The sequence below is a fragment of the Acomys minous genome (assembly GCF_964271855.1).
Source record: "Acomys minous genome assembly, chromosome: 11".
Taxonomy (NCBI): domain Eukaryota; kingdom Metazoa; phylum Chordata; class Mammalia; order Rodentia; family Muridae; genus Acomys; species Acomys minous.
The window spans coordinates 56,106,027-56,130,191 of NC_140492.1; the positions used below are offsets into that span (position 1 = coordinate 56,106,027).

The 24,165-nt window shown below is 51.7% G+C and overlaps 1 protein-coding gene and 1 long non-coding RNA gene across 6 annotated transcripts in view; one reads left to right on the forward strand and one right to left on the reverse strand.

The window, feature by feature from the left end:
* Nucleotides 1–24,165, reverse strand: part of SEMA5B (semaphorin 5B) — a 125,276-nt gene that overhangs the window by 48,628 nt on the left and 52,483 nt on the right. The window contains exon 1 of one of the 5 annotated variants that reach the window (XM_084800617.1): nucleotides 17,069–17,086. The exons of the other annotated variants lie outside the window; for them this stretch is intronic. The gene's annotated coding sequence lies outside the window, so the exon portion shown is untranslated. Of the gene's footprint in view, nucleotides 1–17,068; nucleotides 17,087–24,165 lie in introns of those variants that run through there. 5 annotated transcript variants of the gene reach the window in all.
* Nucleotides 446–7,990, forward strand: LOC311608415. The gene is made up of 2 exons (XR_014782958.1): nucleotides 446–607; nucleotides 7,118–7,990. It is a non-coding gene; the product is annotated as an uncharacterized lncRNA (long non-coding RNA).

Consider the following 24,165-nt stretch of genomic DNA (forward strand, 5'->3'; position numbering starts at 1 on the left):
CAATGCCTGTGTGCTCGGCACAAACTGTTGAACCATGCACCCTAACAGCAGAGGAATGGACGCCCGCGGAGAGAGTGGAGAACAGGAGACGGGCAGAGGGCCATGACCAGAGCCATCGGCAGCACAGTGAGATGGGCCTCTGCCCTCAGCACAGGGGTGAAAGGGTGGGGGAGAGAAAAGGACAGAAGGTGCATTTTCACAAAGAACCCCTCAGAGTCCAGACTGGCCCTCCAGTGGGCATTTTCTGTCTTTCCCAGCTTGCCAGGGTCAACCACCCAGACTGTCTTGAGGAGCATCAATCCATTCCTGACGTCACTGGCAATGAGGAGAAACTGCACCCCGGCTCCGCCCCCACCCCACGTCATTTCCTACTATTTACACAGGAGGCCGGGGCATGGTAGACTGCCAGCGCGCAGAGGCTACAAGATGCCCGGTGAGGTACAAGACACTGTGGGGAAAGTGGACCTAAGGGAGGCGGCATAAGCTGCACAGGAGGTGGAGCCCAATGGGGCCTGGAAGAACACAGGGTACAGCTCCCCAGTCACCAGCAGCCTAGAGGACACCGGTGGGGACAGCACAGGCAGAAGGAGCCGAGTCTGGAAAGGAGGTCAGAGGCCACTTATGGTGGTTCTTGAGGACAAACCTAAAACTTTAGGAGCCTCACTTCTGGTCACGGGAGGATGTAGCAGCTGGGGGTGGGGGGAGTGGGGGGAGGCAGGGGCGCCAGGGGTAGGGGGGCACAGTGCAAGCATGTGGTCCTGTTGGCTCTTTGGGAGGTCAGGGGACAGATGGAGAGGGATTGTCAAAGGCATCTCTGAGAAGTGGAATCAGTAGACTCCCTCTAGAGAGCCCGGTCCCATACCTGGAGGGGTGCTGAACCTTGGGGACTCCTGTACTCTGTGGTGGCCATATCAGCTCTATTTCAGGGCTGGATGCCAGAGACAGGGGCAAAGAAACTGGGGCTCTGGATCAGAGGCCTCGACAGCCACGGTGGCCACAGAGCCGCCCTCAAAGTGCAGTAGCACTGGGCACCCCTCAAATGTCTGCTGACAAGGAGGGCTTCCTAGAGCAAGCAGGGGCATCTTTTCATTGAAAGGTGAGTAAAACTCAAAGAGGAAGAAACAACTCTCAACCTAAACTTTAAGGGCTTGAATAAAAATGGCTGGAGCTCATGGCAACTTTGTTAGAAAGCGGCAAGATGCCCGTTGTTCAGCTGGCTGGGAGAAAAGATCTTCAAGGCTGAGGAATGGGCCCCAGGGTCCCATGACTGTGACCAGGTCTGGGATGCCCCAGTCATCTTCCCCTCCAGGACACACAGTTCCAGACCTGTGGGCACACTCCGCAACCCCGGTTCCACACGCCCTCAGCAGCCTGCAGAGTCTAATTTGGTTTCCTGAGTTGGCTTTTTTTTTTTCCCAAGGAGAGCACTTTCTAGCTATAAATTATTAAGCTGATTCCTGCTACAAATCAGCCTCCTGCGAGTTTGGGCTGCAGGAGCCCGTTTATCCAGGTCCTAGGCGGCAGTTGGAGGAGCAAATGCAGGGGGGGGGCTGGTTCCAGATGGACAGGGCAGAGTGCAGGACAGCTAGACAGCGCTGACAGCCACCTGCAGACCTCCCCCAGCCCAGGCTCCAAGCCAGAGGCCCAGCCGAGGGATCAGCTGAGGGGATGTTTGCCCACCTCAGCTCCACTGACTAGGGCCTGCGGGGGAAGGGCTCCATAGGACAGGCCTGGCCTCCATATCTACCCCCTCCTCTCTGCTGCCATTCAAAATCTCCATTTGGCTGCGTGCCTGAGGAAGGAGGAGGAAAGGGAAAGGGAATGAAAAGAGGAAACCGGAGAGGAGAAAGCAAGAACAGGGAAGGCTGTGTCAGGCCTGTGGTTTGGCAGCAGGCAAAGGTGCGAGGTTACCCCTCACTCCCACACACTGCCCAGGCCACCAAATGGCCAGCTGTGCTCCTCTGTGGGGCCATCCGAGGCATCTTTCCACCCACACATCATTCACCGCTTTGAGGGTGGGCGGGGCAGTTCAGCCAAACTCACACCACGATAGGATTGAGATGCAGAATCCGTCCATTGCTCTGAATAGAACAGATTGGATACGGATTTTCCTCCTTTCTTCCCAAATTGCACCCTCTGGGCCCCTGAAGGTTGGGTCCAGATAGGGGAAGAACAGCTGCCTAGAGCTGAGAGGCCCCACAGCACTTTTCAGCTCTGAAAACAGGGAGTGAGCACCCCCCACTCCAGGAGCATCTTCTCTTCACCCCAAATAGGTTCCCAAGAGCAAGCTCAGTTATTGACCTCAACCTCCCCTCTGCTTTCTGCAGCTTGGAGGAGCTGGAAGTCAGTGCCTGCATTTCTCACACAGGGTCCTAGACACCTCCAAGTTGTCTGCTTGTCCTATTAGAATTTAGAAGTCGGCCAGGCGGTGGTGGTGCATGCCTTTAAACCCGGCACTCGGGAGGCAGAGGCAGGTGGATTGCTGTGAGTTCGAGGCCAGCCTTGTCTACAAAGTGAGTGCAGGACTGTAAAGGCTACACAGGGAAACCCTGTCTCGAAAAACCAAACAACAACAACAGCAACAACAACAACAACAACAACAACAACAACAGAATTTAGAAGTCACCTGTGCAGTCCTCCCCACACCTGAACACACTGGGAAGATAAGGGAACAGGTGTTCACACCGTTTGGTAAGCAAAGCTCTCACGGACCATCAGATGCTCACACCGTTTGCTAGGTAAAGCTTTCACAGATTATTGGCTTCAACACTGTGCTTTGGCACCAAGGAAACTGAGGCCTGGGAGGGCGTGTCCAGCTCAAGACCAAGTAGGGAGCGAGTGGCAGAACCAAGACTGAGAAGTAAATCACCACCATGTACCCACGCTCCGGATGACATGTCGTTTAACTCACATAGTAACTTCACGGATTGGGCAGATGATGCTCTCCCCATGGCATGGATAAGGAAACCGAGGCACAGGTCAGTGATTCAGAAAAGGTCAAAGCAGGAGAGAGTGTGTCTTCAATCCCAGGCAGCCAGGCTTCGCCCCTGGCTGTCAGCACATGGCAACAGTACTCAGAGTTGGGATACGATGGAGTCACGTGAGCAGAGCCTAGGCCACTCCAGTAGCATCCTCCTCAACATGCTCTGAAGCCCTTCTACCCTTTGACCATGGAACCTGGGCTTGCTTCTCAGACTGAGACAGCCTGAGAAACGCGAGCACGCAGGAAACGCCCACACCACTTAGGAACACAAGGGAGAGTAAAGCTTGTTTGTTTCCTTGTTCTGAGACAGTCTCATATAGCCCAGGTTGCCCCTTAACTTACCATGCAGCCAAGGATGACCTAGACTTCCTTACCCTCTTGCTTCTACCTTCTAAACGCTAGGATTTGCAGGCATGGACCACCATGCTACAAAGTGTGACTGTCCTGAGGCGGCTCTGTGGGAAAAGCCAAGTGGGTGGATGAAGATGGACCAGGTAGATGGAGAGAGCCTGTTGTCAGAGGGAGGTCGTGGGTCCAGGGTGCCTCGAGGGGCTGTAGTGCTGTTTGAAGGCATCAGGTGAGGCGTGCATTTGGTTTGTGCGCCTCACAGAACAGTGTCACAAGTGGGCAGCGAGGGTGGCACTGTCACAGTACGATGCCGAGTAGGGCTTTATTTCTTGCTCCCCAAATAGCCTGTAATATTTCATTGTTTTTGCAAGGAAAAAGAAAACAAAGGAGGCTTGCCTATTTTAATTACTGGAATTAAATGCTAAGGACATTGCCAAACACACATCCCGCTTATCTACTCATTAGAGAGGCCGCCTGCCCCTCCCGTGGGCAAGCGCCCTCTGTGAAAACATTTTGCTATCAGATGTTCTGAGGCTGAAGAAAATGGAAACTGCATTTGAAAACATGCCCACAGCCCAAAGCAGACTCAAACCTGGTGAGAAGCCTGGACTTTTCTGCGTTCCCCAGACCAGATTCCTCTGCTGAGTGCAGATCTTAGATGATGGAGCCCGTTCCCAAATCCTCTCCACGGCCAAAGAGCCACTTGTGTCACTGAAGAAGTCCAAAAGATGGATGCCGGTGTTAGCACAACAACGTGGGTGACACAGACCTGGACCATCAACTATGCTTGGGATGAGCTGGTGAAGATGTAATGGGATTGTCAGTTCTTCCAAGCCAATGGTCCTCAGCCTTCCTGATGCTGCAACCCTTTAATACAGCTCCTTATGTTGTGATGACCCCCAACCATAAAAGTGTTTTGTTGCTACTTCATAGCTGTCATGTTGCTACTGTTATGGCATAATGTATGTAATGTAATGTAACAGTATGAGTCATATGACACGCAGGATGTCTGGTATGCGACCCCTGTAAGAACGGCTGTTCTAAGTACTAAGTCTAGAATTGTCATATGACCAAGCAACTCCAATTTTGGGTATCCCCCGAGAGAGAGTTGAAAGCAGGATTAGAGATGTTTGTACACCTTGGGTGTACATCTCTGTCTGTCTGTCTGTCTGTCGGTCTGGGACAACATGTTCAGAGCAGTATTAGTCACAATAGCCAAAATGGAGACACAACTCAAGTTTCCATCAGCAGCAGATAGATGGGGAAACAAAGTGTGATCGATACAAATTGTGGAATGGTCTTCAGCCTCAAAAAGAAAGGAAGTAGAGACACGGTGCCAAGCCAGGCCAGCTGAGATGGAAAGACAAACATTGTGTGACTCCACTCACATGAGGTTCCTAGAACAGTCAAATTCATGGAGACAGGGGGAGAGGAAAAAAAAAAAAAGGTGGCTGCCAGGGACTGAGAGAAAGGAAGAACACTACGCCGCAAGTAGGGAGTTTGTTTTGCAAGAGGCTCTCCATTCTGGAGATGGACCCGGTGGTGAGGGTTGGTAACACAACTATTTGAGTGGGTGACCATAATACCGTGGGCCTGTGCTTAAAAAACGGTTAAGATAATACATTTTATGTTCAACACATGTTACTAATTTCCTGGAGCTGGAGGGAACGGCTCGGTAGTTAAGAGCACTGGCTATTCTTCCAGAGGACCCAGCTTCAATTCCCTGCACCCACACGGCAGCTCACAACCATCTGTACCTCCAGTTCAAGGGAACCAGACGTTCTTTTCTGGCCTCCATGGGCACTAGGCACGCATAGATGTCATGCCGGCAAAATGCCCATACACATGAAATAAAACCATATTTATTTATTTATCTATTTATTTATTATGTCTTATGTCTGCAGAAGGCACCAGATCTCATTAGAGATGGTTGTGAGCCACCACGTGGTTGCTGGGAATTGAACTCAGGATCTTGGGAAGAGCAGCTAGTGCTCTTAACCTCTGAGCCATCTCTCCAGCCCAATATTTCTAATTTAAAAAATTGTGGCTTCTAAATTATGCAGGGCTGAGGGGCTGGACAGATGGCTCAGGGACTAAGGGCATACTGGCTGTTCTTCTGGAGGACCTGAGTTCAATTCCCAGCACTCCACATGGCAGCTCACAACTGTCTGTAGCTCCAACACCAGGGGATCTGTCACCTTCACAGACATATATGCAGGCAAAACATCAATGCACATAAAAAATAAATTTATAAGTCTTAAAAAAAATGCTGGCCTGAGGTTCCTGGGGGTGTGTAGATGACCTCTGCTCAGGATGGTGGGTTCTTTTCTCTACTCACCCTCTCAATCTGGCACTCAGTGTCAACCTTTCTTCCTCTCCTGGGGCACACAAACCCTTGGTCAAATGAACCTAGTCCCCCACTGCCCATCACAAACTTAGCCATCTGGCTGGGACAATAGGAGATGGGAGTGAAGCCAAGAGGCAAAGGCTCAGTGGGTGGCTAACCCTCCCTGCAGGGGAGAAGTCCAAGCAAGCCCATCTCTGCCTGTTAGACAAGGCCATGGCCTGAGGCTGACTGCTGCTGTGACAAATCATCACAGAACTGGAGGCTTAATACCTCACCGTTCTATGGGTTAGAGTCCATCTTGGGTCTCACAAGGCTTAACTCCAGCTGTAAACCTTGGCCTGGAGGTTGGAGTGAAGGGAGGGAATCTATTTTCAGGGCCTTTTCAGCTCCTGGGAGCTACCCACTCTCCAGCTTCAAAGCAAGACACTTCCTGTCTCCCCACCCATTCCCTCCACTGTTACTCCTCCTTTGAGTCATAGCCTGGAAAAGCCCCCTCTATTTCCCAAGACCCAGACCCAGACAATCCAGGAAGACTCCTCACCTCCACACCTTAACATCTGTGGTTGCTAGGTAAGGTGAGATCTTCTTGGTTTTTGCGATTAAATCGGGGACTCTTGGATGGACATTCATCTGCCAGCCTCACACACCACCAGCATCACCACCTAGCCATCGCATCCCTAGTACCCAGAGAGCCATCTGTTCTAGCTTCTAGGACAGAGGAACAGTTTCCAGTAAATGTCACCTGTAAGTCAGAGCTCCACAGTGTCAGGAGGGGACAAGGCTACTACAGAGGGAACAATCGGGGGCCATGGGTGTGTGGCCAAGTGGGAGGAGAGAAAAAAGACTAGGAATGCAAAAACAACAGGCTCAGGCCAGGGTGGCAATGTCTGTCCATAAGGAGGAGGCTGCTCACGAGATACAAAGAGGAGGCTATGGGAGTGACAAATGCATTGTCACAGAAATTTCATGAACATTAGTACAAGAGTTACAGAAAGAGTGATTATTATTCACTTCCCCAAAAAGACTTTCCTACGCGTTCCTCAAGTAACAAGCTTGTCTGTGTTCTTAAAATAGGATTTACACCCGATTTCTCAGTAACACATACAAGGATGCTTGTAAATCTATGGAAATGAAGTGAGACCAGGAACATCTGGATTGCCTTCTGTGCTGCTGGTGTCACCAGCACATGGGAGGGAACCCCCCCCCCATGTGGGGGGAAGCCAGGTTCAGGCTCCTCCGCCCTGTGTGTGCACGTTCTCGAAAGGCATGCTCTTTAATCTTCACGGCCAGCTGACCCTCACTTCACACACGTACAACCACTGCAGGGGGTGGGTGACAGTTGCAGGGCTGGCCTGGGGACCGTCCAGACCCTGAAGCTCTCCACAGAGAGGAAAGGTTTTCAGAGGCTGTTAGTAACTGGAGCTGCACTCTTCTCACAGACCCTTCTCAGACTCATGGAGGCTGGACAGAGAATATTCGGCCACTGCTTACATACTGGGTCATTTCTGCAGTGCTATCAAAACCTTCTGTTTGGGAACAAATCCGTTGGTTCTAAAGTGATTAGTGGCAAGGCTCCTGAAAGAAGAGAAGGCACCAAGGTATGGTGACCGGTTTTCTGCCTCCCTGGAGAGCCGGCGCTGATGTCTCTCAAGGTTGGAAATCTAAATTCCCTCTTCCACTAGCATGGCTGGTGACCTCAGCCCCTCCAAGGACATCAGCTCCCTAAACCTCCAGGTCATCTCTCCAGGACTGTAGACCACATGGCCATCTCACTATCGCTATCACCCAGGACCTCCAACTTCCACCTTAACCGGCTCCTACGCTGCTGGTGTCACCAGCAGATGGACTGTTTTCCATTGTATAATGGTCCTGTAATCTTCCCAGGCATTTCACCTCTTACCCCAGCAGCCCCAGACTCCTCTCTGCTGGATCCACCGTATTGAATCCATTGTCAAGTCTAGGTCTTGAATTTTGACAGCAGATTCTACTTCAGACCTTGTAAGCATGGCAGAGTGGATGGGGTGGATAGAACAGTTACCTTCCAGCCCTTTTCTTTCAGCTGCTTCTTGTCTTGAGAGTGTTGGCCCAGATCTATCCATTTTAAAGAAAATCTACACATCTGGATGTATGTTCAATTCCCTCATGTTCAAATGATGTCACCACTTGTATTTTTTTTTTTTTTTGACATGTCAACATTTACAAACAAACCATGTCTGTCACCTCTGGGCTTTGATCTCTCTCCCAGTGCTTTTATTCTTTGCCACTTAAATATACCAGCATATCTGACATTTCTTTCCTGGACAGGGAAATCAGCTTGGCCTGAGAGTCTGCTCTGCTCTGTTGCCCTCGGGCCTCCCTGGACAGAGTGAGCTCTTCAGTGTTAGACTCAAGGCCCTCCGAGGTGATCAGAGCCACCAGGGTGAGCTAGACAGAGGGAAGAAGGCTGGTGCCATTCAAGGTGACAGAGCCATTAATTAACAGAGTTAAACATCTGCTGTTTAATTAACACCCTCTCTGCTTTCAATGGCTTTGCCTTTAACTTTCCCAGAGGGTCTCTGTGGAGGGTGAAGCTGAACAGAAAACAGGAAGGTGAGCTCCTGGCTGAGTTGGAGAGGGAACCAGAGGGGCTTGGGCTTAGTCTGTGACTGCTGAAAGTCAGAGGGCACTATTAGAGCTCTGTAGCTCGTGATAACAACCAACGAAGACACAGGCTTATGTTCCAATAGGAGAGACCACACTTAGCCCAGAGCCATACACAGTGGCTCACAGAAGAGCTTCTCTGTCCAGCAGTCCCCAGATGACTGTGACAGGACCCAGGGGCAGAAGCTCAGTGTGTCGGGCTACACAGGAAGTCCCTGGCTCTCTAGTGGCTGATGAAAAGTCATGTAACTTCTATTTACTCTGTGTTCAGAATGCACGAGAGGGGCTGCAGAGATGGCTCGGTTGCTAAGAGTATGCATACGGTGCTCTTCTTGCAGAGGAGCCGAGTTTCCTTCCCAGCTCCCACAACAGGTTGGTCACAACATCCTGAAACTCCAGCTCCAAGGAGGATCTGATGATATCCCATGTGTGCATGTGTACGTAGGTTTATATGTACGTATGTACGCGTGCGCCCCCCCTCCCCCATGCAACCTCATGACTTGGAGAACACTTCATTGCACAGAGTGGCACTGTTCCTTGCCCAGGTGAGAGGCTTGCCTCCTTTCAGTGAGGGCCACGCACCTGGCCAGCGGAGCCTTAGCAGCAGCCCGCTGCAGATCCTGATGCAGAACGCTGCACTTCTTAAGAAAAGGCAAGACAACGGGCTCCAACCTTTTTCCTGCTTCTACCCCTGTCTAGTACGTGAGTGTGATGACTTCAGCTACAGCAGCTGGGGTTTAACTGAGACAAGGCAGGAGGCAAACTGAGAGATATCAGAATATTCTGATACCGTTGAGCTCCCCACCAGCCTCCCCAGCCCCACCCCATCACCCACCCCCGAGCAAAGACCTAACCTTTTGTAAAGTGATTTTTTTAAAACCCCTATGTTTAAAGGTATTGTGAGTGGTTTTCTATTAGTGGAAGCCCAAGCTTTTCTAAGTGCTACACTCCTTCCCCTAAAACCTCTTCTCCCAAGAAGATAAGTGAGCATCATTTAATGAGGGCGAAGTCACCTGCAGACATCATATTTTTCCTGGCCCGGTTGGCCCAAGCCTTGGGTTTAGGAACTAGAGTGGACATCCACAAAGGCCACACCTGCCTCCGATGGGAGCTCTAAGGAGCCCTCTCCGCTCTGTCTCCCAAAAGTACAGAGCCTGCCGTGCAGTGGGAGTGCGGCCAGCGTGGGTTCCTCCGTAAATGAATTCATGAATGGATGGATGTACCACTTCCTGGCACGGCTGCTCCAGTTCTCAACCAGCTGGCAAGAAGAGGCTCTAGCAGCTAGCTGGACTCCAGCTGACTCAAGATCCATCTTTCCAAGAAGGCCAAGCTGGAACCTCTTCCCTGAAGAAGCCCCTCACCCTCAACCCTTGCCTAGTTGCAATGGTGCTCATCCACCCGTGTAGCTGGCGCTTAGGCAGGCCTCCCACTCGCTCCACATCTGGCTCCCTCGTTAGGGTTCAACACCATGGCGGTACACAGCACCATCCTTTTAAAGCTCCTAGAACCAGCACTGAAGACAGGGGAGTGATATTTTCATTTGAGAGTCACATTTAGAACGAATACCAGTAGACTGATAACAGAGCGGCCCCCTGAATATAGTGCACCCCCACGTTGGGAGCACCTCTGGAAGTTTACTCTGACTAGGTGAGCTGCCTCAGGCAACACTCAGCCGCTATAAGCAACCATTTTTGAATAGGGGCGTCACAACAAGGCGTATTTCATGTGCCTCTGTGAGAATCAAGTCAGCATGAAAGTTCAATTAAGGATGTTTATTATAATAAGATAATGCAACCAAAGTGTTTAAACATGATTTGTCTTGGAAGATTTATCTCAGCAATTATTCACTTTAGAGTATGATCCTGGAGACTGCCGGGTGATGAAAAAACTTAAGATTTCTCCCTCCCAGCCACCTCACCAAGGGCCTCCAGCCCTCTCTCAGAAGTGTGTGAGAAAGGCCAGAAGTATTGAGCCAGCCTAGCTCCCATCCCTGGTCCAGGCGCCCATCAATCACCAAGCATCCTTCCTACACTCTTGACCCTCCTCACCCTTTCTCTCCAAGGAAATGACAGATCCTTTCCAAGGCATAGAACCATTTCCCCAAAAAGCTATAAACGCAAACTCAATTGGTCTCCAAGTTACCGCCCCCCCCCCCACCAACCCAAGCAACATTAGGTTCATAGACTTGTAAGTATTAGGGTAAAGGCCCTTGGAGGGGAATGGAACAGCCCTCTACAGTTTAATTTGGCTCCTCCTTCTCCACCTGTGCCTCTCCCTTCACGTTCTACCATTCACACAGCTGGAAAGAGTCGGAAAGGAGCGAGTGCTAATCTCTCACCCAGGGCCGTTTATTTAGGGATTGGTTGCCCTAGGAACGATGAACCTGAGCCAGGAAAAGGAAGGTGGTCCTGTCACTAGCAGCGGGGTGCCATGAGAGGTCCCCGCACCCTGACTGCTGTGCCTCTTTGATTGGAAAGTGGGAGGAAAGGCTGTCTGCTGTTATGGGGCCCACCCCAACCCCCGACACGGTTGGAAGTGTGTTTCTTGGTAAGAAAGGGCAGGGGCCCCCCCTGCTCAGGTCTGCTCTTCCTGCCGTAGCATGCCGTCCTTATGTGAGCATAACCTGGGGTCATTCCGTCCTTCCTCCAATCTTCCTTCTGTCCAAGGCAGCTGGACTGAAGGCAAAAATCTCTTTGCTGCAGCCATACTTTGCTGACTGCACTGGTACATGACGCCCCACCACTCTCAGGGCAGCCTTGCATGGTCCTCTGCTGCCGGAACCAACAGTTACGAAGCACCCTAATGAATGCTGCGTGTCTAAGCGGGTCTCTTAGGGCACCCACTCTGTGTGCGAGTGTGTGTATGCCTGTGCGAGAGGGTATGTGTGTTTGTGTGAGTGTGTACCTGTGTGTGCACGCCTGTGTGTGTTTGTGTGCCTGTGTGAGTGTGTGTTTGTGTATGTTACTAGGGATGGCCCTAGGACCTTACCTATGCTAAGTAACTACTCTGACTCAGAACTACACCCAAAGCTGGTTTTTTTAAAACTTTGTTTTGAGACAGGGTCTCACAAAGTTGCACAGACTGACCTCAAAATTGCCAGCCTCCTGGCCTTCAGTCTACCAAGTAGCTGGGATAATAGGTTCCCAGGGGAACCACTCCTTTGATCAGTCCATGACCTTCTGGTCATTAATTAATGCTTATATGTAATTCCCCTTTTCCTCACCAGTAATCCCCGATTCATCAAATCCCAGTCTCTGGGTCTTCTGACAAAAGCACAGTTTGTACTCCCTAATAACTATAATTGCATGTAGGATTTATTGCGTCTATTGTTCTGTGGAGGATGGTGTGGTAACTGTTTTACAAATGTGCTCTTCTTCTATTCTCTCCATATGCCAATAGAATGATTTTTTTTCTAGCCTGGGTGTGGTGACACACGCCTTTAATGGAAGCACTCAGGAAGCAGAGAAAGGCAGACCCCTGAGTTCAAGGCCAGCCTGGTCCACAGAGTGAGTTTCAGGACAGCCAGGAATATACAGAGAAACCCTGTCTTAAAAAAGACAAAACAAACAAAACAACAACAACAAAGCTTGTGTGTGTGTGTGTGTGTGTTTGAGTGTGTATGGTGTGTGTGTGTGTGTGTGTGTGTGTGTGTGTGTGCATGGTTTGGAAGATGAGGTAACTGAGGCTCAGGGCACCTGGGTGGTTTACCAGGGGTCACTCACACAATGAGGAAGCAAGGGTTTGTTGGAATCGCAGGCCCAGGCTCTTAACTAGTTTGCTTCCCACTTCTTTTCCGGGCTGCTGTTAACAGGGTTTCCCCAGGGAGGGAAGGCAAGGAAGCCCAGGGCTCTTTCCAGCCTGGGGGGATGAAGAAGACCTCCTCCTCAGGCTTCTTCAGCCCTCGGGGGTCCCAGGCTGGGTCCAGCTAAGCACCCCTCCCTCCTCCCAGAGTCCCGTCCGGACCCACTTTCTTCACCCGGTCAGAATTCCTGCTGCTGGCAGAGCCTCTGACCAGGCCCCCTAGTACAGCTTGTCCAACAAGACCACAGTCAGGGCTCATCCTGTCTGGCCTCCCAGACCTCACAGCCCCCAAGACCTTCAGAGTCCCTGGTGTCCCGTTGTGCGGCTCACTGCTGGGAGCACTGGAGTCATCAGGCCCTTCTGTTCCTCCACCATTGCCAGCACAGGGAGTTACTGTTCATTAGCTGTGCCAGTGGCGGGGGTGGCCGAGATCAGCCAGGCAGATAATCCGAGGTAGCGGGAATGTTAAAAAAAAAATCATCTCTGTTTGGCTATGGAGGGTATTTTTGGACTTACAGTTGAATGTGGGTGTGTGTGATTGGCTGGGATTTCACAACACTTCAAACAAAATGCTGAAAGGAAACTGCAGAGCCTGGTGCTGCCTTAAGGATTGGAAGCTGTCTGCTCGGTTCCTATTTCCCGTGGATCTGTGTCTGGACCAGCGGACACAGAGCTGTTCCTTGCCTGAGGTTGCATCACCTTGGGTCATGACCTGGAGTCCAGGCTGCAGACACAGACGCTTGGAGTGACAAGAGGACCAGTGAGCGAAGCCAGCTGGTGGGACACAGCAGGGACAGGGTAATGACTGTGTGCTTCTTCAGGAGGCATGGCAGCCCCTGGGACAGCTGCTCCTCTGCTCCAGCTGATGACAGAAGCCAACAAAACACATCTGTGGAGGATTTGGCCCACTGTCAACCGCTCTGCCGTCTCCAGCCTGGTGGTTCCTGCCTGCTGTGGACATCAGAGCCCACAGGAGTGCTTGGTAATGCATCACTGGGTCCCTTCCCCATTTTCTCACTGGGCGGGCCTGGGATAGAAGCTAAACTTTACATTTCTATTAAGTTCCCAAGTGATGCCTGTGTCAGGACAGGCTGGGGCCGTGCTTGGTACGCTGGCTATAGGATAAGTGAACATCCCAACATCTTATTTAACTATCACAGCGCTGCTGCAAGGTGGAATCATTGCCCCGTGCTTTACTGATGAAGATCCACAGCCCAGAGGCGTTCACGACTTGTCCAACCAAGGCTGCACAGCAAAGAACGCACGAGTTGTGGAGCTGAGACTGGCATCAGCCTAAGTCATAACTCGCTCTGGCGGTTTTGCATCTCCAAGTTATCGACTTCAACCGAGAGGCAATGCCCATCCCTGGTGTCTCGCAAAATCGGTTTTCTATTTAGGGGCCTGCTAGATCCTCGGCCACTCACACAGGAAGAAGGGTGGATGGCCAGGAGGGAATCGGGGAGAGTCCTTTGTCTCCTTCTAAAGAGAAGACTCTGCCAAGATGTGCTATCCTTGGCCCGTGATTCCTAGAAGACAGGCTGCCTAGCCTTGGGGCAGCATAGCCCCACAAAATAGCACGCCTGATGACAACCCCTGAGTGCCAACGCGCACACCAGAGAAAGAGAGAGAGCAGTCTGAGGCAGGATTGCATCACTATGGACAGGAGCGGCCTGGATGGCTGCTAAGCCAGTGCCCTGCGTCTCATACCCCTGAGATACCTGTTGAATGAGGAAGGATGGGGAAGCCAGAACAAAGAGAGACAAATCTTTGCTCTCAGCCAAAGGGGCTCTGGAAATCATGCCCACTAACGGTTGAAGGTGTAGACACCATAAAGCAGTCAGCTGCAAGATGAAGCATGTGGCAGGGGATCTTCTGTTCAAGGTAACTGATCAGAAATGGTCTGCAAATCCATCATGGATGGGCTGAGAAACCACGATATTACAGGTCTGCCGAAAGCTGGCAAGAATTCTGTCTTATTCATCTTGGGATTCCCAGCCCCGTGTCTGTTCGATGAATGCATGTGTCTCTCACTCTGAAAGCCCAATGGGAAAGGTGTCACAGGCTGCTGTGTGGGTGGTGCTGTGCCTCTACACAGGAAGCCATCCAAGGAACTTTCAGGAAGGAAGAGGGGTGGTGGTGGGGGGGGGGTGAGGAAGACTGCGAACCCTAAGCTCTGAGGCCTGAGGCCAGCCACCCCAATCTAGCCAAAAGATGCTTTCCTGGTGGGAGCAGTACTAGGCATGGTGCCTTTTTGTGCGTTTTAATTGTTTTCAGTTATGTATATAATGACATGCATACCCCCTAGGTATATGAAGGTGCCCCTGGAGGCCAGAAGAGGGCGCCAGATACCCTGGAGCTGTAGTTACAGGCAGGTGTGAGCTGCCCAGCGTGGGTGCCAGGAATTGAACTATGGTCTCTGAAAGAGCAGTAAGTGCTCTTAACCACTGAGCCATCTCTCCAGCCCCACACGAGGCCCTTTATCAGCTGGGCCAGGCAACTCACTTCTCTTCGCAAGGGTACCATGTGGTCAGTCAGAGGGAAGCCCTCACAGACTGGTGGTGGAGGCGGGATCCTTCTGACTAGAAGCTGCACCCAGCAGGGGCTTCCTGATAGCTTGCCCATGGTCTGGGCACTCCTACTGGGTGGGATGGAGAACCCTCGTCCTCTCTTGCAGGGAGTTCTTGCACTGTCTGCATAAGCCCACCATCCATGGTGCCCGCTGATAGGCCCGCTATTGACGGTGAGTCTTGATTTTCCCTTATTTCTTCTGCCTTTCCAGGAATTCAGCAATAGACTCTCTGGGGTCCCACGCCAATGTTAAGAAAGGGGCTCTGACTTTTGGTATGACTGAACCAGTGCCCATCAAAGCTAAGGCATCTTAGTGTCCTACGGCTGTGAAGAGAGACACCATGACCACTGCAACTCTTATAAAGGAAAGCATCTAATACTGGGGATAGGCTACAGGTTCAGAGGGTTAGTTCATTCCTAGCGTGGTGGCAAGCAGGCAGGGCATGATGCCGGAGAAGCTGAGAGCTTTACATCCAGATCCATAGGCAGCAGGAAGAGAGAGAGACACTGGGCCTGGCTTGACGCATTTCTACCAACAAGGCCATACCTATTGATCCTGGTTACGTAGCGCCGCTTTCTAACGACCAAGCATCCAGACTCTATGAGCCAATGGGGACCGCTCTTATCCAAACCACCACAGACAAGTGACAGGCATGGTTCTGTTGTCCCACATGACGCATGCCGGCTCTTTCCCATGGCGTCCGTCACACTCAAATCTGGCCCCATCACTCAGTTTGGTGTGCAAAACAGCCTGAGAGTTTTGAGTCACCCCGAGTGCAATAAAAACCGTCTTTGGATCACACCTTGCCTTGCATTCTCTCTGATACGGATTGAGCTATTAGGCTCTTTAGAACCCACAGTTCCAAAGGCTCCGACAGAGATACCGAGGGGAGGGGCCTCCCATCTGAGTGGTGAAGAGTTGCCTGGCACACACTGCACGGGTGGAACGTAGGTGTCCCAGCAGTGAGGTCTCATGAAGACCCCTGTGTCCTTCACTTGTATGGCTGTCACACCTCTTCACAGTCACGGTGCCAGTCAGGGTCCTGTGAAGTCTGCAGGCGGGGGGTCTCCATGACTCCCACTGAGCAGATAGGAAGTTGGAGGCCACAGATCCAGATCTTCTCTGGTCTGTCCTCGGCCTCCTGCGCCTCCCTGTGCTCCAAATCAGATCCTGAGGGTGCAGCTTGGATTAGATCTGAGCTACTTGTGGCTGGGGGTGGGGCTTGGACATGGCTGTGGGTGGGGAAACGGACATGGGTGGGGTACAGACAGGGTGTGAAATGGAGCTTCTCCCTTTGGGGCTTACGCTGTGCTGTTGGTGCTATTGCTGCTGTGGTGGTGTCGGATGCAATCAATAAAACAACAGAGAGATGTGTCTGGGGGTCTGCGACCCGAGATGAAGTTGGGTGATGCTGGAACACAGTGGGCAGCAAGGACCTAGGGAGAGAGACAGTGTGGAGCCCAGGAGAGAGGTGTGTCAAGGTGTGGGGGTACAAGAGAAGACACAGCAGGCGAGGGAGGCTGTAAACTCGGATTCCTGAACTTCCCAAACATAATTGTGTCCCAACTCATCAGGGTGAAGCTCTGAGCTGGCTGGGGGATGGATTTTCACCCTCCCCCCACCCCACCCCCCGCAGTGCCCGGGTCCATCTGGAGAGCAAATGGTTGGCTCAGGGCAGCTGGGAGAAAGAGCCCGTGCGCCCCTCCCCATCTGTTCCCAACACATGCCACGTGCCACAGCCTGGGAGTGGGGAGGCTGCAGGTGGCTGGCTGACGAGGGCAGGCTGGGAACGAGAACAGAGCCCAGTCCGGCCCATTGTCCAGCCTTAGCAAGCAGCCTTTCTGGGAATGGCTCTCAGCCAGGCTCCTTGCCTAAGGGACCACGCTGTCCTGTGCGTGCACACACACACACTCACGGGGGGGGGGGGGGCCTGCGGAGAGGGGGCAATAAGAGACGGGTTTGAATGACTATGAAGCCCGGGGCTGCACTCCACCACTGTCCCAAACACACTCCTAAACGCACAGATGTGCATTTGACTGAGCTCCAACCCCCAAACCTTTCAGGTGGAAGTGTCCAGAAGGCAAGCAGGCTCTGAAGCGTGGTAAGGAAAGAAGAAGGGAGCTCGAAGCCCAGACGACAGGGCTGGAAGTAGCACAAGAGGACTAAAGGGAAGTACAACGGATCCTTTTTGACTGGGTGTCAAAGCTGCCCTTCTTAGAGACAGAAAGATGGTCGACGGCTGACAAAGCCCTCCCAGTCCTTGATGAATGCCCCTCTTTCAACCTGGCTGTTGGGGCCGAGGCCCCTTCAGCACCACATTGATGAAGCTCAGTTATAAGAAAGCAAACAGGCTTACTGTGTGCAGACCTGTATGGCTCACCCAGCTCTCTTTTGCCTTGATGGGACAGCCTGGGGACAGAGCAGCCTTCAGAGAGACCTGCTGGAAAAAAAAAGTCCATAGTGTGAGAGTCCCAAGGAAAGGGGACTTGCAAATGGCCTCTGCTTGGTCCCCAGGACAGCAGGGACATGGAAGCCAGAAGAGGAGCCATGTCACATTCTTCTGGACGTTTTAGTCAAGTGCCTGCCAGGTGTGGTGTGTGGGCAGCCCTGGGGAGTCCTGGACAATAGGAGTTGGTAAAGCGAGGGCTCCAGCTGGGGTGGGGTAGAGTGGAAGGGAGCCTTGCTGGCTCTCGCCTGTGTGACTGCAGCCACTGTCATTGTGGGTGAATGCAGAAGGAGGTTAGATGCTCTCTGTCCACTGTACCTCTCTCAGGTCAGGCCTCTCAGCCTGGACAGGGGAAGGAAGGACAGGAACCCTGAGCCAGGGGCACCCATGACTCTCTAAGGATGCAGAGAAGTCATTGTCACTGCCCCTGTCTCTTCCCAGGCTCAGTTTGGATCAACGCGAAGACTCAGGATACACACAGCTCAAACCTTTGCCCAGGAATGCGTCCACTTCTCTTAGTTTCCTCATCGGGAAGAGAGCACAGGGTGGTTTCAAAGATAATGTTGGCAAAAGCACAAAGCACTGTCTGTCATCTAGAGAGGACTCAATAAGTGCTGGCTATTATTCTCTCATCGTTATTAGAGTTGTGACTATTTGGACCCTCCATCTCTCACTCCAGACGCTCACAATAGCCTCCTTGGTACACTTCCTATCTTTCATCTCTCCTCTCCATGCCATTCTACACAGAGCTGCCAGGACAACAATCCAGTCACATTATTCGGCGGCTGAAACCTCCCCTTCCCCCCATCAACTCCCCACTGCTGACACCATCCAACCCAAATGCTCTGAATAGCAAGGCCCTTTCCATCTGGCACAGCCCACCTCTCCTGCCTTCTCGTCTCCCTCTGTCCTCACCACCCCAACACAAACAAATCTAGCTGTCTGACTGGACTGGCTCTCCTCCATTGAGAATCCCTACCCTCCAAGGCTCTGACAGATGCCAGCTCCTCTCTGAATCTGGCTAGCTCTGCCAACGGGCACAGCATGCGGCTTACCTGCTCCCAGCACAGGTGGGCAGCTCTTCTCAAAGTGTGGTCCTAGCACCAGCATTCCCTGGCAACTGTTTAAAATGCAAATTAGCCCCGCACTCAGACCTACTTTATCCAGAATTCTAGAGGTAGGGTTATAGAATCTGCCTAAACCAACCTCACTCTCATTTGGGGAGGGGGGTGCGGGGTCACTGATGAAAGGCACTTATACCCTACAAGTGCCACTGGGTATGCAGAGAGCAGTGGCAAGCTTAATCAGATCACCTGGGCAGCTGAAAAAAAATATGGCTGCCCCAGCCTGACCTGTGCAGACTTGGATTTAATTGGTCTGAAAAGGGAGTCATACATACAAATTCTTTTGCTTTTTTGGCTTGCCCCTCCCACCCCTGCTTCTTCCTTCTAACATTTATTTAGAAATATTTCTAAACCCACGGAGCAGTTAAAAGATAGCAGAGCAGAGGCCCGTACAGTCACCACCTAGATTTTTATCATCGACGCTTTGCTATGTTTCCTCTATCACATATCTACCCATCGCCTCTCTACCCGTGCGTTCATCCATTTCGTTTTTTGATGCATTTCAAAGTAGGTTGCAGAGATCATACACATCACACGAACGTGTGAGCGATTTGAAAGCCCTCCAGGTGGTTGCACTGTGCAGCCGGAGCTGCTCTGATCCCAGCTGGGAAGCCCAGGCAGCCTCCAAGCCTCCGCTCCTGCTGTGCAGTGGGGACAGGGGGTGATGATGAAGGCTGTGATGACGACGACCATGGCGCCCGCTCTGCCTCCTCCTCCCATTCACAAAAGGATGCGATGAAACCACGCTGGAGAAAGCCTTTGGATAAATGCTATCTGAGTCAGGAAGCAATCCCCGATCCCAGCATACAGAGCAAGTAGCCAGAGCAATAGCTGCCAGAAAAAAAAATTGTAAATCGTAGATAAATGACAGTTTCTTAGTGGCAAGTATGTTCCGAGTATTGAATGAGACATACTTACACAAAAATATTATTATTGCGCTCTCTCTCTCTCTCTCTCTCTCTCTCTCTCTCTCTCTCTCTCTCTCTCTCTCTCTTAATGTCATAACTTTGCTGACCTGGTACTCACAGAGATCCTCCTGTCTCTGCTTCCCAAGTGCTGGGGGGTTCAAGGCATGTGTCACCAGATCCAGCAAATTGGACACCGTATATTTGTCCTTGCAAAGTCTGGTGGTCCTAAAATTAAGTCTTGTTCTGTGATGAGCAGCAAGTTTGGAACCCTCCACCCAGAGAAAAGCCAGAGCTAGGTGGCAGGATCCACTGGCCAGGCCAAGCAGCCTCTCATGTTCCTAGGATTTAAATGTTAGGTCTCATCAAACTGAAACAACCTCACAGAATCACTGAAACATCCAGGCACCGTTGCCCAGCCTAATTGACATATAAAATTAACAACGACAACCGTCATGTCCCAAGCATTAAGGCCCTAAGGTTATCACTTGGGAGAACTCATTAAGAGGCAGATTCCTTCTCCACCCCAACCCCCACCAGATTCTGATGCCTCGGCTCTGGCACAGAGCCCAGCAAACAGCACTCTCAGAATACTTCCAGATGGTTCCAATTCAAGGGTTCCACGGGCCCTCTTTGGGAAGCTAAAGAGATGCTGGAGGTAGGAGCAAAGGCAGAAAGGACGGTGTCCCTGGGCTCTGGTGCAGGTAGAGCAGTGGCCAATGGGGAACTGGTCCACAGTCTGGTCCCAGGTGAGGATCTGCAGGTGAGTTTGCAGACAGAAACAGGAACCAGAGCTACAGATAGAGGGTAGGACCCCAAAGGACAAACCCCTTGAACCCCAGCCCCCAAACCAAGCCTCAGGCGCTCCTCTGTGTGAGGTGCCAGGGTGGACGTGCTTGGCCTCTCACACACACGGATGAGATCATGCCTTGGGAATCCGTGTGCACTCCGCTGCCCCTGAAAAGAAGCGCTCGCTCAGCTGGGAAAGGGCTGCCACCAGCTGAATGCACACAGGCCGGCTGGAGAGGCAGGGCATGGGGCTGCTGCGGGGACCCGCACCGAATCCCAAGCACCTTCAGAAAGGAAGAAAATCGATCCTGGGTAGTAGAAGCCTCGTTGTGACACAGCTTGATTTCTTAATGTATGCTTGCAGCTCATGGGTCAAAGCTACGTCACCCCACCTCGGGGAGGAAAAACAAAAATACAAAGCTAACAGCCGCGCGGGTAAAATGGGAACGGAAGGGGGATGGCTCAACCAGAAAGTGGGCAGCTGCTTAGGCCTCGGCACCAGAATTATGAATCAACAGGAAAGTCCAAGGGTGGCAGGGGACAGCCAGGTAGGATGGTGAGATCCCTGCTAAGTCTTCTATGGGGACATGTTAGTATTTAGCGCCTTGTCTGCCACAGGGTGAAGATCTCAATAAACATGTGCTCTGTTCAGCTGAGCAAAGTGGGTGGTCGACTGAGGAAGAGTGGCAGGCGGCTCCCTCTTGCAGCCCCTGACACCTGTTCATGTGTCCTGAGCTCTGAAATTCTCTGTAGCCATCTTTCCATGTGACCTCAAACACTCCCTGGACCCACTTCTCCCGGTCCGATCCGGCCCAGCTCTGGCCCCAACCTTCATCAGCCTGCCCTTAAAGGGGAAGGGACTTCAGGGAGCAGGTGATCAGATGCAAGGAATGCTTTGAAAAGAAAGGATAGAAGGTCTGGAGCTGTGACTCAGTGGTTAAGAGTGCTGGTTACCGGGGCCTGGAGAGATGGCTCAGAGGTTAAGAGGACCTGAGTTCAATTCCCAGCAACCACATGGTGGCCACAACCATCTAGAATGAGATTTGGTGCCCTCTGCTGGCCTGCAGGTGTACACTATATGCGTAATAAATAAATCTTTAAGAGGGCTGGTTACTCTTCCACGAGACCCGAGTTCAGTCCCCAACACCCTCACGGTGTCTCATGACCACCTGTAACTCCAGTTGCAGGGCATGTCCTGCTATCTTCTGGCCTCCGGGTGCACTGCGCACACATGATACACAGAAATGCATGCAGACAACCCCCACACTCCCGGGCAAAATAATAAATTATTAAAAGAAAGAAAGAAAGATAAGAAATGCTAGTGGACTAGGCTCCACAGTCTTAAAGATAAATGAAGAGATAAAATAGGTTACAAGTTGGGGCAGGAAGGATGCAAGTCTTTGAAGGGCTATACATTGAAGGCATGAGCAAAGACACCTTATCACTCTAAGGACAACGACAAACCCACCAACAAGAAAGATCAGACGCAAAGCAGCAGACAGGGGTCGGTGAGATGGCTCAGCAGGTAAAGGTGCTTGCCACCAAGGCTGATGATCTGAGTTCGATCCCTAGGACAAACATCATAGAAAGAAAGAGCTAGTTTCTTTGCATTGTCCTTTGACCTCCAATTACATGCCGTGGCAAATGTGCCTCTCCTGCCGATTCCCTGCCCTCCTCTAAAGAAGGAAATAATAAATTAGCCTTAAAAAAAAAATGGAGGAAGGAACCAGCAAGGTCTAGTAGCATCTGGGAATGACATCAAAACCTTCCAAACGACGAAATATCAGTCAGTGGTTGCATGTGGTAAACAAACACCCCCACTGCCCCCCAAAACCAGTGACAGCTTCGCAGTACCCTGCATATGTGACGTCACAGCTAGGTAGGGGTCCAAAATGTGGCCCCCCTAAGCTCTGGCTGCACCCTCTGGGTTCCCCAAACTGATGCTATGAGACAACATGACGGCTGGTTCTCTCCAAATCGTATGTATGATCTTCCTTTAAGGGAGCATCTTTCTGGGGAGAGAGTGAAAACCTTGATTCCATTCAGGAAGGACGTCCCAACTGTGAATCCTGCCACTGAAGCTGTGGCTGAGGGAAGTGTGGCTTCAACCTCTGAGTGCAGCGCAAGGGGGGAAGGGCAGTCCCAGAAGCAGACAAGAGGCAGCATTAGCACAAATGAAAGCAAGTGCTATTTACACAGCAGGTAGCTAACTTATGCGGAACTTGTAAGCCCCGGAGCTGCTATAAGCTAAATATAGGAGTAGGTTCAGGGATGCCATGGAAGCGTTAGGGGATGGCGGCCATAATGGGTGGTCAGGGATGCTGGGCTGTGTGTCTGCAGTTCTGCTAGATAGAGCCTGTGTGTCCAGAGCTGTCTCTCATGGGAGTGCGGGGGTGGAGGGTGGAGTGGGGAGGCTTGTCTGCCGGACTGCTTTGAATTTGCTTCTTTCCCAGCATGCGTGAGTGTAGAGGTCAGGGCTTCTCCTTCATTTGGGAGAGAAACTATTGTTGACTGCTGTCTATGCCAGGCTAGGGGCCTGTGACCATCTAGGGGGCCGTTCTCCTGCCTCTGCCTCCCATTTCGCACTGGGATTACAGACGCTTGCCACCAGTCCCAGCTTTACATGGGTTCTGGGCATCTGGACGCAGGTCCTCATGTTTTACCCACCATCTCATCTCCCCAGTGGCCCCGCCCCGTTTCCTTCATAAGCCAATCTTTGACTCGTGACCCAAAGTCCATCCCCAAGGCCTGAGGATGCTGCCCCTGATCTTGAGTGTGTGAAGCTCTGGGCCAGGCAGAGACAACTGCAATCCACCTTCTCTGCATGGCTACAAGGCCAAGGCCTACCGTTCCTACCAGCAGTGCTCTTCCCAGCTGCAATACAGTGGCCCAATTACTGTCATTGTTTTTATTGTGGTAAAATACACAGAACAGTCCACCTCGCTCTTCGTGCACACAGTTCAGTGGCATTAAGCACACTCGCAGAGCTGGGGACCGTCACCATCCATCCCCAGACTTTTTCATCTTCTCGAGCTGAGCCCCTCATGACCATCGACAGCAACTGCAGCCCCCACCTCCCCGGCTCCGAGAAGCTGCATCCTTTTTCTGTCTCTGATTGTGTCTCTTTCAAGGACTGCACACCAGTGGGACCATGCAGACTGTGTCCTTCTGTGACTGGGCTCTTTCGCTTAGCATAATGTCCTCAAGATTGATCCATATCAGAGCTAGGAGATGTCTCGGGGTTAAGAGCTAGTTTTCCATTTTGTTTTATTTTGTTTTTTGTTTTTTGTTTTTTTTTGCTTTTGCGGAGAACCCAACTTTGGGCCCCGGCATCCACATGGCACCTTGCATGGTGCCTCACAATTATCTGTAGCACTAGTTCCAGGGAATCTGATGCCCCCTTCTGGACTCTGTGGGCACTGCATGCTCATGGTGCATACACACACGTGCAGGCAGAACACTTAAAAACATTAAAAAAAAATTGAGATCAGAGCTGGTGAGATGTCCCGGTGGTTAAGAGCACACACAGCTCTACTAAAGAACCCAAGTTCAGTTCCCACCATCCACAACCAGAAACCCACAGCTGTCTGTACTTCTATTTTCAGGAGATCCAACACCCTCCTCTGGCCTCTGTGGGCAACCACACACATGTGGCCACCACGCACGTAGATAAGCGCACCTACACTCAGAAAAGAAATAAACGTCTTTACAAACGATTCACCCACCCATGTTGTAGCGCAAGTCACCAAATGGTTGCTATGGTGGTATGGTGGTTGCTGCCGTTGTGTCTTTACAGCAGGCTGACTTGGATTTACAACCCTTGTGCTCTGCTTTCGAGTGCTGGGATTACAGCTGTGCAGCCCACAACCTGGCTGACGCCGAGAGTCAGATCCAAGCTGAGAAATCATTCCCAGAGGAAGCTCCTGTTCTTCTCAGCTAAACCCTGGGCAGCGTATACCACAGACAGACTCTGTGTCTGGGGTTCTGGAGGCATCTGGGCCAGAAAGGAGACAGGAACACCTTGGCTGTCATGCCGCGCCTCGGGGGAGGCTCACAGCTAGGGTACTCGAGCAGTTCCAGGAGAAGGGAGAAGGGACCACTGGAAATCACAGCATCCTGGCCATAGCTAGGAGACACTGTAGGAGTCACACTAGGGGAGCAGGTCCAGAGGCAGGTTTGGTTGGCAGCCAGGATTCCGCGCGACATAAACAGA